We start from the raw sequence: 14944 nt of genomic DNA, 5'->3' as shown, positions 1-14944 counted from the left end.
ATTTTAAAACTCTTCTTTCATTCACAGATACCTAGGAGTGTTTACCACTCCTAACTTTAGAAACGGGGCCCAGTCAGGATTTGTATTATCATTAACATGGTCTTCCTGAAAAATAAATCTAAGACACGGCCAAACACTTACTGTAATATGCGTGTAATGAAATAAGAGATTAGCCCGCCAGCTGGTCAAAGAAATGAAAAAAATAGCATGCTAACACTAGGCACCCCAACTGGTTAATAAAACAATCAAGGTATAGAATGATCATTATACTATAATATATTAATAAATGTAAATTCACAGTCAGTAAACATGTACAAGAGAAAATATTTTTTTCCAAAGGTAAAATAGGCAACTGTACTATACTGTAGAATGCTATAATCTGGACATAAAGAAAGACAAACTATGGAAGCTTATTTCAGGCACAAAATAAAAAAATTAAAAGACTCTTACTCTCACAATTCTGATGTTTTTCTCGCAACTAAGATATAATACTTATATAATTCTTCTCAGAACTCTGTTTAATCTCAGAAATTTTTATCTCACAATTCTTACCTTTTTTTCCTTACAATTCTGAGGAAAAAAACCCCTCAGAAATATGTATTTTGAGATAAAAAAGTTGCTGTCATCTTTTTATTTTTGCTATTGTTGCTATTATCTTTTTTCATCCTGTGGTGGAAAAGGGCTTCCATAACAAACACAGGGCAACACGAGAGAAAAGAAAGTAAAGGAGACTGAGACTGCAAGGAAGAAGAGAGGCCAAAGAGACGTGTTTAAAGAACCATGCTGGGTAAATCTCCCATAACTAATTAAGACTCTCCGCAAAACAGATCAACAGAGACCAGAAGGGTTCCTGTTACGAACTTACACCTTTATACACCATGTGTGTGTGTGTTTGCATGTGTGTGCATGTGTGTGTGAGAGCGAGCAGGTTTGCATGTGTTTCCCTGCTGGGCCACGAGGGAGTCTCATACTAATGGGCAATGGCAAACCAAAACACGCATCAGCATCAAACCACTAAGAAAAGGAGGTTCTGAATTTTGATGTGTGAAATGTGAGTCTAATTAAGCATGAAAAGCTCATCAAACAGCAAGAGAATCCAGCACCTGATCTCCCCAACACACTCTGCCAAGCTCATCTTCATGCTCGCAGACAGAACAATGCACAGCAGAAGTTCAGCTACACCCATTTGTCTATAAATCTGTTATTTCTTTGTTTAACCAGAACAGGTATCATTTATCCTGTCAAAACACACTGAACTTCACTAAATGACAGAAGAGAGAGGGAAGGTGCTTTGTTTGTGCCCAGCTTCAGTCGGTTTAAAATATTTATGCAACACAAAAGACTGTTGCTTTCACCAACAGAGAATGAATAAGGCAGAGAGATTGGCCAGAGCTCTAGCTGAGACAGCACTTAACAGTTCATTTCTTCCGGTCAGTGCTGACACATGGTTGACGGAAATGCAGCATGCATGCAGTTGGAGAACAAAGAGAAAATATATGGAGATGTACAGAAAACTAGCTACAAATCTGTAATGGCAAAAGTATGTGTACATTGAGTTATTTGTAGGATAATTACATAATTATAATTTAATGGAATTGTTTATTCAATAAATAAATAATCAATCAATCATTTATAGATATTATTCCAACCCCATTTTATTCTTCTGTGGAAAACAAAAGAAGAAACCTTAATGTATGCACTGAAGAATAAATACGTGGAAGTCGTGGACTAATGGTTAGAGAGTCGGACTCGTTACCCAAAGGTTGTGGGTTCGAGTCTCAGGACCGGCAGGGATTGTTGGTGGGGTGAATAACAAACACTTTCTCCACCCTCAATACCACGACTGAGGTGCTCTTGAGCAAGGCACCGAACCCCAACTGCTCCCCGGGCACCGCAGCATAAATAGCTGCCCACTGCTCCAGGTATGTGTGTGCACACTTCGGATGGGATAAATGCAGAGCACTAAATTCGAGTATGGGTTACCATACTTGGCCACATGTCATGTCATTTTCATATTATTAATGGGGGCTAGAGCATGAAACTTAAAAAAAATGGATCCATAGGCATCATAAAAATATAATTAAAGTGGTCCACATGGCCTAATATGCTATATTCCAATTGTTCTTTATACCTATGTTTTATTACACCTATGTGGTGACAAAAAGACTGATATTTAAGTCATTATTCACTCATAATGTTCACCTCTACAGTTTATGAAAAGTCTGTAAAAATAGGGCACAAGGTACAGTGTTAATATGAAGGAAGTTTGTATTTTAGGGTTAAAGGAAATGCCTGTAAACTTAACAGATAATGCCCTGGTAGAAAATTACCAGTAACTTTTCCATTTTTATACTGATTTTATTTATTTAGTTATTTAAATGTGGTAGACTGTTAACTGGAGATGGAGTCAGTGGAATAAATTTGAGAATAGAGTCAATCTGATTTGTGAACAAATAATTTAGAAGGTTTTTTAGAACTGGATCAGTCTTGAACAATAATTAAAATATCAGAAGAATGACCTTCGTCTGAAGAATATCAGAAGATTCCTTTGAAATTTCAAAAGAATGATTCAGTGACAAATCTGAAATAACTACTTTGCTACTTTGCTCTTTGTAATGAATGTGCCATAGAGAGCTTGGGCTTATATCAAGATTTTTAGTAAATGATGAATGTCAGTCTGCTTTTAACCTAAAACTATACCTTCAGAAGAACACTTGGAATACAGCACACAAGTTGTTTGCACCAGTTTTATAATACACATTTGAAGTTTGAAAGATCAGTCACTGGAATCGAATTAGATTCTTCAAAATATCTCCTTCTGTGTTTCACAGAAGTAAGCCATACTATTTTGAAACAACATAACATTTGATAAATTTTGACAGATTATTCACGTTTGGGTGAATTATCACTTAAACTCTCTATTATTACATATGATGAGTTTCTTCACTGTTGTGCCAAACCTAATGATGCTTTCTCAAAAAAAAAAAAAGGGAAAGAGAGACAATTTTAGTTAATGCACAGCTCACCATATTTTCTAATTTCTGCACAGTTATCAAGGCTGCAGTCGATTCTCATAAATTTGGCCTGCGGGGCAGCAGACAGTTGTCTTCACCACAGTCCATCCTCGCATGAGATTATACAACAAGATTAAATGAGAAAGAGAGAGACCAACAAAGCAAGAGCAGCAGAAAGACATGTATACACACCAACACATTTATTACACATTTATGAAATGTCTGTTTAAATTGTCGATAAGAACTCAAGTGGCTAATGATAGAGGGAAGTTGATGAAAGATGGGGGTCAGGAGAACTGATGCGAGAACGCCTGTCATAAAGCATTAGATTTCACAGAGTGAGTGTGTGCATGTACATATGCTGCAGTGACCAGATGCAGCAAGTGGGCTTGGAAAAAGTGACACACAAGGGTGAAGGTTTGTGTTGTGAATATATGAATGTGTCATACATAGTGCAGGCATAGTTCCCCCAAAAATGAAAATTCTGTCATCATTTTTGTCCATTCAATAGGTTAGCTGGTAGCCTGATATGAAAACATTAGAAATTAGCAGCAAGCTCTTTGGGCCTGAAAACAAGGCTAATAAAAGTCAGTGTTTTGGACCCCATGGACAAAGTTTGCATTTTGGGGTGAACTAGTCTTTTAATAACATCAGTAGCACTGGTTTTGATGCAGTCCTACTGCATAAAGGTGGACTTTTTATAAACATGTATTAAAACACAAAGCATTTTGACATCTAAACCCCTAAGAAGTTTATTCTTTGAGAACAAATGTTTTAAATACCAAGAGCATTGGGCAGAATTTAAGTTTGTGTGTTTTCTGTTCATACAGCTGGTGCTTTACTGCTTAGCCAGCTGTGATTGTGTTCATGTAAAGGCAGGTGGAAAGGAGAGAAAGTCCTCCAAGGAGACCTGGGCACAGTGTGTGTGTGTGTACTGGAGGATGAAGGGATGTGGATTCTGGCAAGGGATGCATTAATAGTGGGTATCATGCTGGCGTTTCTAGAAGGTTCTATCCAATCTAAGAAACAATGTAAGTCTTAAGCTGATGTTTTGCTGTCTTCATTGGAAACATTATTCATGCTCTTTCACACAATATCAGCTGTAGATGATTAATAAATATAGAATTCAATCTAAAAGGTCACCTTTCTTGACACAACTGAATTTTGATTGGGGGTTATGTAAGTAAAATCCTTTATGTAAGAGTTAGTGATTGTTGTAAGCTTACTTTTATCCAACTCTTTGACAAGTGCTGAGAATAGTGAGGATGAGAAAGCAAGAACATCTTATATGGGGTTAAGGGCGAAATTTAAGTATTTGATGCAGTATGAGACTGCATCTTAGGAAAACAAACTGGATGCAACATTTGGACAAGATTTGGACATCATCCATATAAAAGTTGGACATTTGGACACCATCCATAGGATTAGACCTTTGGCAATGCCTGGCAATGTTTTTTTGTTTTTGTTTTTCCGCCAGACACATGGTCAAAAGAATTAGATTACGAGAATATTTTCATATATAAAAATGTAGTGAATTTCCAATAAGTAATCTGGGGCAAATGAAATGAATTTAAAATAAGGATGTTAAGCAGTCTAAAGTGAATCCTGCTCTATTTAATTTGATTTTTACTTATTTTAATGAGAACATAATTTTTTTATAAATGTAAAATTTGTAAGACATTATTGTAAATATTTACACCTATCACAATAAATTGCCTGTGAGTGAATGACACATCTTTTTAGCCAAGCATTCACATAATGTATCTCATAACTTTGTACTTCAGCTATATCTGATCAAATGCACATTATCATTCTTTTGCTTTGGTTGAAAACATCATCTTTGCTTGGTTGGAACAGCAGCTATGCTAATTTCGTCTCTATTTGCTTCTCTGTTTCTGCTACGGGACTTGCATCCTGAGGCAACTAGGAATTACACAAGCTTCAGTCTGAATCCAACCCTTACAAAGATCTGAGATGACCGAACACCTGAGAAGAGATGATGCCAACCCCCCAGAAGACCTCAGACGATGCTAACCCTGGAACAATATATACAACTACAAAATTTTTGCTTAATCGCAATGTTAAATCGCAAAATATAATCATTGCAGTTAATAGTGTTCACCCTCTGTTTGATTACATGTAATTTGTAAATAACTGCATGATTTTTACTGTACATTCACATCTGTTTGACTGCTCGTTAACGTGAATGTCTAATCAGCCAATCACATGACTGCAACTCAATGCATTTATGTACGTCAAGAAGATCTGCTGAAGTTCTGATTGATTATCAAAATGGGAAATGATGGTCATGTAAGTGACTTTAGTATGGTTGATGCAGCCAGAGGGGCTGGGGTATTCCAGAAAGCAGGATGTGTGACATACCCATGTTTAAAGGTAAGTAAGCTGATAATCTCAGGTAACTTTCAGGTTAGCCATAGCTACTTCTTCTCTGAACACAACTTGTTCCAGAGCAGGTTAGGTTAGGTGGCGATATGCACTAAGTATGTAAATGGCCACTGAACAAAAGAATAAGAAAGAATCATAATGACGCGATTTTTAATAGCATCCGTTTCCATAGTGACTCGTTGATTTGTCGCTCTGTTGATAATGTCTTGTGCATTAACCCTGAACATATTCTGAGCTGACTGAAATTACTCCCGGATGCATATTTGGAACCAGCATACCTCAAGTAAGCAAGGTTTAGGTTAATCAACCGAGAGTTCAGGGTATATGTGACAGTAAGTTAACCTTGCTTTCTGGAATACCCCCCAGGTCTGATTATTTCAGAAACGGCTGATCTACTGGGATTTTCACATACAATCATCTCTAAAGCTTACAGAAAATGGTTTGAAATAGACAAAATTTTGAGTGTGTGGCGGTTCTGTGGGTGTTGCTGAGGGACCCTGTGAGGGCCTCTGACTCCTTGTCATGCCCAGGAGAAGCCTCAGCTTCCGAGCTAGCCCAGGAGGGCTTCCTGTGGGTTGTCCTGTCCCAGTCCTGTTTCTGTCCTGTCCTGTCCTGTTCTGTGTGTCTAGTTCCGGAGGGCTCCCAATACCCCCTAACTTCCCCAGGAAAATTTTTTTGGGGGTAAAAGGGTTCCGGCTGTAGGGGCCGGGCTGAGGGGTCCGAGGCCATGGCCCCGAAGACCATCTGCCATGGCCTCCTGAGCTCCCAGCTCCACCTCCGATCTGTCTGTTCCGCTCTGGAGGTCCCCGTGCTGTGTTCCGGTCTGTGTCTGTCCTGAGGGGCCTCCAGAGCTCCCCCCACCCCCCCCCCCCCCCACCCCCTCCCCGATGGAACTGTTAAGGCTTGGGACGAGCCTTTCGGGAGGGGGGAGTTATGTTAGTCCTCCGTCGTGTGTGTCATGTGTTCCTGCCTCATGTTTCCATATTTGGTTTGTTTCCTGTCCTTGTTATGTGTTTATTAGTTAATTCTTGTCCAGCCGTGTACGTATAATTATCTATGATTAACCTGTGTATTTATAGTCCTGTCTGTTTAGTTCGATTTTGGTCTGGTCTACTCGTTACTCCCCGGTGTTCCTGTCTGTGTCTGCCTTGTCTTGCCCTGCCTTGATGTCTTCAGTAAAGACTGTTATTTTGAGTTACATCCTCGTCTGCGTGCTCCTTGTTCCCCACTGCTGTGCGCACCATGACAGATACTGCAAGCTAAAAGACAGTGTATTCAGTAGTGTATTGTAAGTTGCTTTAAGGTGTTACATACAACAATAATAAAACCGTACATTGACAAACAGTACAAGGAAATTTACTTTTGGTACTTAATTACTTTTAAAAGCAAGTACTTTTACTCAAGTAAAAATCTGTCTCTACAACTTTCAATTGTAATGGGAGTAATAGTTGACCAGGAGTATCTGTACTTTCACGCAAGTAGTGGAGTTGTGTACTTTGTCCAAACTCTGCTTTTTACCTTACTGGTGGTACAAAAAAGAAACTATGATAATAAATAAACATAAAACATGGCCAAAACATGTATATAGACATATCACAGGGTCATACATGAAATACCATCATGGTAACGCACAGGAAGTAGAAAAATGTAGCCCAAAACAACCTAATGTAGGGGAGAGTGGGGACCGTTGCAACACTTTTTGCATTTCCTTTAGTTTTTCAGAGACCGTTTGCATGCATTAGCCTGAATTTTAATACAATAAAGCAACATCAGTCGGCTACTCCCCCACATTGCTTTAACATGTGCACATATGATTATATACACACAATTTATACTTGAATAGACAAAGTCCAATGTTGCAACTGACCCCCAACAGGGGATGGTTGCAACAGTCCACAGGGACAGTTGCAACATTCATTAGAATGTAATTAAAACCATTCTTAAATATCATTTAGCAGGTTCTTTATTTTATTTGTGCATATACATGGTCTTTAATAAGTTAAATTGGCTGTATAAAAACAAAGAATAGTAAATGGAAGAAAAACTAATTCAAGTAACATGTAACAACCTTGTCTTGGCTAATTATGACATTACATTTGAACTGCAAAATATTAATTTAATCAGAATCAAGACACTAAAACTTAATAATAGCCTACTTCTGTTAACATATGTGAAAGGTTACTGAACTAAGGCCAGTTGCATGAACTTAGTCACTGTCTTAAGAACTAGTTTGACCAACTAGCAGTTAACCAAGTGTATCAATGGTGTGGTAAGGGACAGCATGTTGGGACGGTTGCAACATGCAACTTGATAGCCGTGATAAAACTTGGTATAATAGCTTGACACAATATCTTTGACACATGCTAGCTATGAAAACACAGATATAAAACATATGTTCTTACAATGCTTCACGCAAACAACTTAGACAGTATGACAAAAAAAATCTGATGATTAAAAAAAATACTTTTTTACCATGAAAATTATTTTTGATAAAAGGAAAGGTCACATGTGTCTAATTTCATCCAGGAAGGATTGGGGGCTGATTTAGCATGTGCAGTATGAATATCATTACTGTAGCTCATTCCTGATTGAAGAAATAAGCCATGTTGCAACTGTCCCCACTCTCCCCTACAAATGGCAAAAAATACTGATAACAAAAATAAGAAGAAACAAAACTATTTAAAGAAAACATAATCATATGTGATGTGTCATAGAGGGACTAATAGGATGTCCTTTTATGTTTTTTTGTGTAAATTATATGGCAAATCTATCTATATATGGCTTAATTAAATTAGAAACCATAAATTTGACAGTAATGCGATTTTAAAACATTTACACTATATGACAAAAACAGTGAGTGTTTGTTAAAAGTAGTTATAAATCCCCCAAGTCTATTACTTTACACAGCTGGTCACTACATACTACTAGCTCATATTTGACTGTTTTAGTGCACTGATAAGACAGAATCAGGACACCAGAGATAGATACCCTTGGCCTAAATATTTTTGTTCGGATAGAGATACAGGTACATACTATTTTCAAAATAACCTAAGGACTGTATTTTGTTTTTCATAAAGTGCAATTTTAGGGAAACTGGGTTTTAAAATAGCAGTAATATAATTTCATAGGGTATATTAAACATTGACTGTTATAAACAGAAGATTGTGACAGCCTCTCCACAGCATGATACAGTTTTGTTTATTCACCTCTGAACTTTCCTGATGCCAGTTTCTCTTCAGTAAACAATACAATTATAGTTCCACTAAATCTTGTTTATACTTTCCGTTCTGCTTTCTTCTGCACTAATATTTTACACCAGCTTTATAAAGAACTTCTGAAGAAATATACACAACGAGAGTGGGTCCATTGGTTTTTAAATATATTTCTTTTCCTTCTAGCTATACATGACAGCTTTGAGACGTGCCTATCTCTTTATCCTTCACAGGAAGGATATCTGTGCTGTCAAGTTCTCAACCTCTTGCCTGATGATTGCAGCATTGACTAATATTGACAGAACAAAACTATAGCTCTTTTACACCTCTTTATAAAAGAGAGCTTTATAAAAATGCCAATCACTTGGACAATAGACATAAAGAAGACTGACCTGCAGTGCAGATATGTAATAAATCACTGTTCTGTCTCTCACTGCAGGTCATTCAAACATACACAACACAGTAAACAGTAAGTTTAGAGCCCTATAATCACGAGGGCGCACTGCTGAGCTTCGATCACTGTGTAAGTGGCATTTAAAAGGCTGTTAGTCTCTTAGAGAGGTTGCAAGGGGCATGTGACTCATCATTAACGTGCCGCTAATGAACAGAGTGCTCGATGGCCAGATAAAAGCACTGTGATTGTGCAGTGAGCACAAAACTTATTGCTAGAGCTGAGCAGAATTGGTTTAACAGTAGGGGGAGGACGAGATAAAACTGAGACTCAAAGAGAGAGAAAACAGACACTATATATTTTCTCTCTCTATATATGTTTTTATTTAGTGTGAAATTAGTTAAAATCTTTTCACATCAAATACATTTTATATTGTCTTTTTTTTTTTATAGTTTTATAATAAATTATATAAATGACTAATTTTTGTATTAAACATTCAAGCAACATGTAAAAAGTAGAACAAAAGTTTGTTTTTATAAAAAAACACATGAATATAAAGGATGCGATAGATAGATCATATTTATTTATATTAAATATTCCTGAAGCAGCATGTAAAAAGTGGTAAAAAAATGTTAATTTAAAAAAATCTTGTAAATATAAAAGCAGCCAGATGCAAACAGTCTTATTTATATTGTAATAAAACTAAATATATTTTATACTAATATTTTAAAATCATTTATTTGAATTAAAAAAAAATGTATATATAAAGGCAGCTAGAGGCCAAAGACGTAAAATATATAATAATATTAAATTACTATATTAAATTAAATATTGGTACAGTAACATGTACAAACATGTAACGCGTCAAAATTTGCTATATACATTAAAAATGTCACTTCAAATAACCTAATTTTTTACCTTATGAATCATGACAATTTAACAATGCATAATGACAAAGAATCAATTTGCAAAGCAAGGGCCTTTAATGGCCCCTTAAGTAAAGTACTTTAGCCCCGTGAGGACCTTTACCCTTGTTGTACCCTACTCCCCTGTAATGTGTGTGTGTGTGTGTGTTTTAACAAAACCATAATGTAACGACCCTAACATCACAGCTGTTCAAATGCTTTCTGAATAGCACCCTAATAAAAGAGCTTTATGATGATAAAGTACTGGTTTATGAGGGGTTTTCTTGCTAGTAAAACTGCTGTGTGGCTTGTCCAAGCGTATTCTAACAGAAGCTCTGCACACTAGAATGAGTGATAGCCTCTTCCCTTTATTCCGGTCGACTTGACTGAGACACGTGTGAGTGAATGTGCACACAAGTTTGCATGAGCATATACTCTCTTCCTCATGTATTCTTGCTGATCATAAACAGATATATGCATAAACAAACAATTTTATTTTCCATTCTAACTCAAATAGGAATGAATGACATCTGTATGTGTTTTTGTGCTTGTGCGTGTTGGACTGTAAACCCTTTACACTAAACACACAAGAGGCTGCAGCAGATGAACCATCTAAAAATCACACCTGGGGCCCTTTTATACCTCATGTGTGCCAATAGCTAATATTCTTCCTCCTGTAATTTTTTCAGAAATCACTTCAGTGATGAGTACACTGCTTTTAGAAAGAGTCTTCGCATTGATTTATCTGTAAAACATATCCTTGTTAAAGCCTTCTGAGAGATCCATTAGACATTTAAAAGCTCTCTATCCCTCCAATGTGCCTCTATGTGTGTGTGTGTGTGTGTGTGTGTGTGTGGAAAGCAACAAACATTCCTCAGCTCTGCTTTGTACATTAGAAAAAAAGAGAACACTGCATAAATACAATAGATAGTGGGAGTACAAGGAGCAGCCGGTGAACAGGTGACATTCAAAAGTTTGAGTTTGCCCTACACAAGCACAAATACATAGATCAGTGCAGCATTTTGTGCTCTGTGAGTTGAAATGAGGTGATGGCCTTGAAAGACCAGCAGTGACAAGATAAAAACCAAGCCAGTCAGTCAAGCTTAGGGAATGATTCTGCATGCCTGATCAAAACAGGGAAGAGAGAGGATTTTATTAAGTAGTTTGGAGAGAAAGTGAGACAAAGTGAATGAAACGCCTCTTAAACATTTAACCCAACTGCTCTGTCCAATATTTACCCAGCACTGGGTTGTATTTAACCCAGCCTTTTTTAGAGTCCATTATACAATTCTGAGCTATGATGTACACACACACACACACACACACACACACACACACACACACACATGCATACACACACCCTTGCTTTGCTATCCATATAGGGACATTCAAGACATCTATTTTTTTCTATAGCTTGATATATATATATATATATATATATATATATATATATATATATATATATATATATATATATATATATATATATATATATATATATATATATATATATATATATATATATACTATATTTTCTACTATATTTACTGTTTTTACAAAGAAGGGCCTCCCAAAAGAAGGTTTTGTCATATTCAACTCAAATTTGTCTCCAATAAATGGTTAAGTTCACACACATTTATATTTATATCTTTGTGGGAACTTTCCACTGACTTCCATCCCCTAACCCTCGCAGGACCCTATATGCATATTTATATATCAATTAAAACATTATTCAGCAGGTTTGTTAACCAGTTTTCTTTATGACCATCGACTGGTCCCCACAATATATCTGAGGTTTTACTATTCTTGTGGGGACCACAATGTAGGTTAAACCTGCGCACACACACACGTATGCACACACACACACACACACTATGTAACTAAATGAGGACATGCTGCAGACTTGAAAATGTTTAGCCTTTTTAGAAAAAAAAAAATATATATATATAAAATAAATACATACTTTATTTATGAATCATTTAACCTTTAAGGACATCCCTGGAAACCCCCTAAGCATGGTTTGTCTGATTTAGCTTATTATTAGGAACAATTTTGTCTCCGGAGCATATCTAACTAACATACAGTTCCTTAGACAGACACATACTACAAATAGGTCAGTCCACTGTGAACCAACCTGACAGCAGCAGAATCTGTGTTTGAGTTATGAAGGTACGGTGTTGCTGTAGGAAGCACTATGATTGGGTCTCTGGTGTTGAATGTCATAGCATGATCACTAGCCTTGAGTTTGGCATTAATAAGAATCCCAGGTTTCTCACTATGAGATGGCATGATTTAATCATCTCGACCGAGGACTATGAAAAAATGCAGCAGAGGCACAGCAGGTAGGTAGTCATATAAAAAACCCTCTCCCTATAGGGATGCTCATACACCGTATATGTCCTGTTCTGCTATTCCTCGTCATGGTCATGTGTCGTGTTGAGTTTTAAGGGCTGCTGTCCTTGGTGCTGAATGGCTGCCTTTAACAAAGTGACTCAAGTGTATGCTTCTCTACAAAAGAAAAGAAAAAGTCAGCCTATACTGAAAACATCACCCTAAGTGACACTGGAACCACAATTGAAAACATCAGGTTCAATGTCAAGGTTAAAACAAGCTCAGGGTAAACCCTAGAGCTCAGCTAACTGAATGTCAAATGCTATAGTTGCTGAATATCACATAAAACAAGCTTAATCAAAGAATTTGTTTCAGGATTGGAAGTTGCAATGCAAAAAAATTATTGTATTTCTGTCATGAAGATTTTAGCATGGTAATGGATTTGACAATGTTAATGTATTTCGTCTTGGCGGAATAGATCTGCTACACTGCTAATACTGCTGCTGTTGGTTATTGCTGCTGTTGTAGATTATTGCTGCTGCTGCAAATCAAGTACAGGAACATGCTAATGCCAATATATACGCTAATATGGTGCTATGGGTATTTAAGACATACTGCTGCTGCACAAATAGCATATAAAATAACACATAGCAGATCTATACAGTTGGAGCTGGTGAAGGTGGAGTTAAATGTTCGGCAGCAAGCTCATTGGCTGTGTATGCAACATGAACCAACAAGCTTGTGCCAAGTCGTTTAACACTGTGAATATCATCATTTTCTGTGAAGGACCCATCAGCCTGCGCCGTCTAGAGTTTCATGACAGAACTTGGCATTTATAAAAATATATACTATATATAATATATAATATATATATATATATATATATATATATATATATATATATATATATATATATATATAATACATATATATATATATTTCTATATGTGTGTGTGTGTGTGTGTGACATAACTGTTGACAAAAATGTGCTTCCTTAAAGTTTTTCACAACAGTTATATTATAAAGCTTATATTGTTTGATTAATGTTTATGGCATTATTTTAGTGTCGTGTGTTACCATGATGATGTTTTGAGATAAAGTTTGATTCTTTTGGTATTTTCTGAAATTTGACCTTGCTATTCAACTTAAAAGCGATGTTGGACTACCGGATCAAAAAATTATTATTATTATTATGCATAGGTTGTTCTGTAACAATGTTTACATTATTACTGTATTTTTACATATTATTTTTGGGACCACAGCTGCCATTCACTTTTTCTGTAAAAACTGTATTTTTGTTTTGCTTGACATTTAGGGGTTTGACAGATGCTTTTATCCAAAGCAACATACAGTGAATTCAAAGTATCCATTTTACCCATGACCTTGGCATTGCTAGCACCATGTCCTACTGTTTGAGCTACAAGAACACTCTCAAAAAAAAACCACAAACTACAGGAACAGCAGTTCCTGCTGTCTCAGCCCAGTTACATCAGCGGGTGTGTTTGTTAGAACACATACACAATACACTCTGGAGAAGGAGGCTTTGCTATTGGATTATGGGCTGCTGTTGCCGTGACAAAAGCTTCAGATTCCAAATATAGTGACAAGGAGGCTATAGCCTGGACCATGGAAACCAAGGCACACCACAACAAAGAGTTCAAAAACAACTATAATAACAAGAGTAACAATAATATGACAACAGCGCAATGTTGACTGACTATTCCTGGAAGGACAGAAATGCGGTATTTCGAGGTAAGCCTGACCTCAGAATTTAAGCACTGCAAAATAAGAGAAGAATATCAAAAGTAATGTCCTCTAAGAGAGAGGATTGCAGGAAGGTAAATGTGTGCAATTTATTTGAGGATCTTATGCATTCTCATGCCACAGCCACACACATCCAGTTTTGTAGGCAACCAGAAAGAAATGACAAAGGGAGAGTAATATAAATGCAAAAACATGCGAATGCACAAACAAAGGTTAATTTTGGATATGGCAGCACATCCACAGTAATCAGTATAATGAATCAGATGAAAACACAGAAAGGAAGACGGTAAGAGAGAAACAGGTTTTGATGAGCACTTTTATGCAAAGTTCTTTTCAAACAACAATCAAGAAAATGAACTTAATGTTCATCCATTTGAGCAAACGTGCACAAATAGAAAACTCTAATCCTTTATTTAATCTTTTCATAAGAAGACATCTAAATGAATAAATCCATTTATTACGATCATTGAATAAACACAGATCTTGGACTACTGTCTGTGTCCCAAATTCCACTAGACTGTAATATGAGAGACATCAACAGTGAACACAATTTTTTTTTTCTCTTCACTTATACCCCAAGTGTTATACTGGTATTTAATTTTAAAGTGTATATTCATACACTTTATGATTTTCCATACACATACAATGGGGCAGAGAGGTGCATTTTCCCCTTGATAGTCCTCTAATGCCCAAAACAAACAAATAAACTCAGTCATTTTTCTGCATTATTCTGTGATTTTCAGAAAACCTATGATAAAGTGTCTGCTGCCTGAAGCCATTATATCAATACTGAGCAGTTGTGTGCAAAATTGCAGATTAAAGAAAGAGGCCTCTTTAGTTTTATGGTAATTCCAGCCAAATGTTGGTAATTAGCTTTTTTCTTTACATCAGTCTGAACGTGTATAGAAGATTTTTTTCTTT

Source organism: Barbus barbus (genome assembly GCF_936440315.1).
Source record: "Barbus barbus genome assembly, chromosome: 8".
In the NCBI taxonomy this organism is placed as follows: domain Eukaryota; kingdom Metazoa; phylum Chordata; class Actinopteri; order Cypriniformes; family Cyprinidae; genus Barbus; species Barbus barbus.
This window is presented reverse-complemented; position numbering follows the sequence as displayed.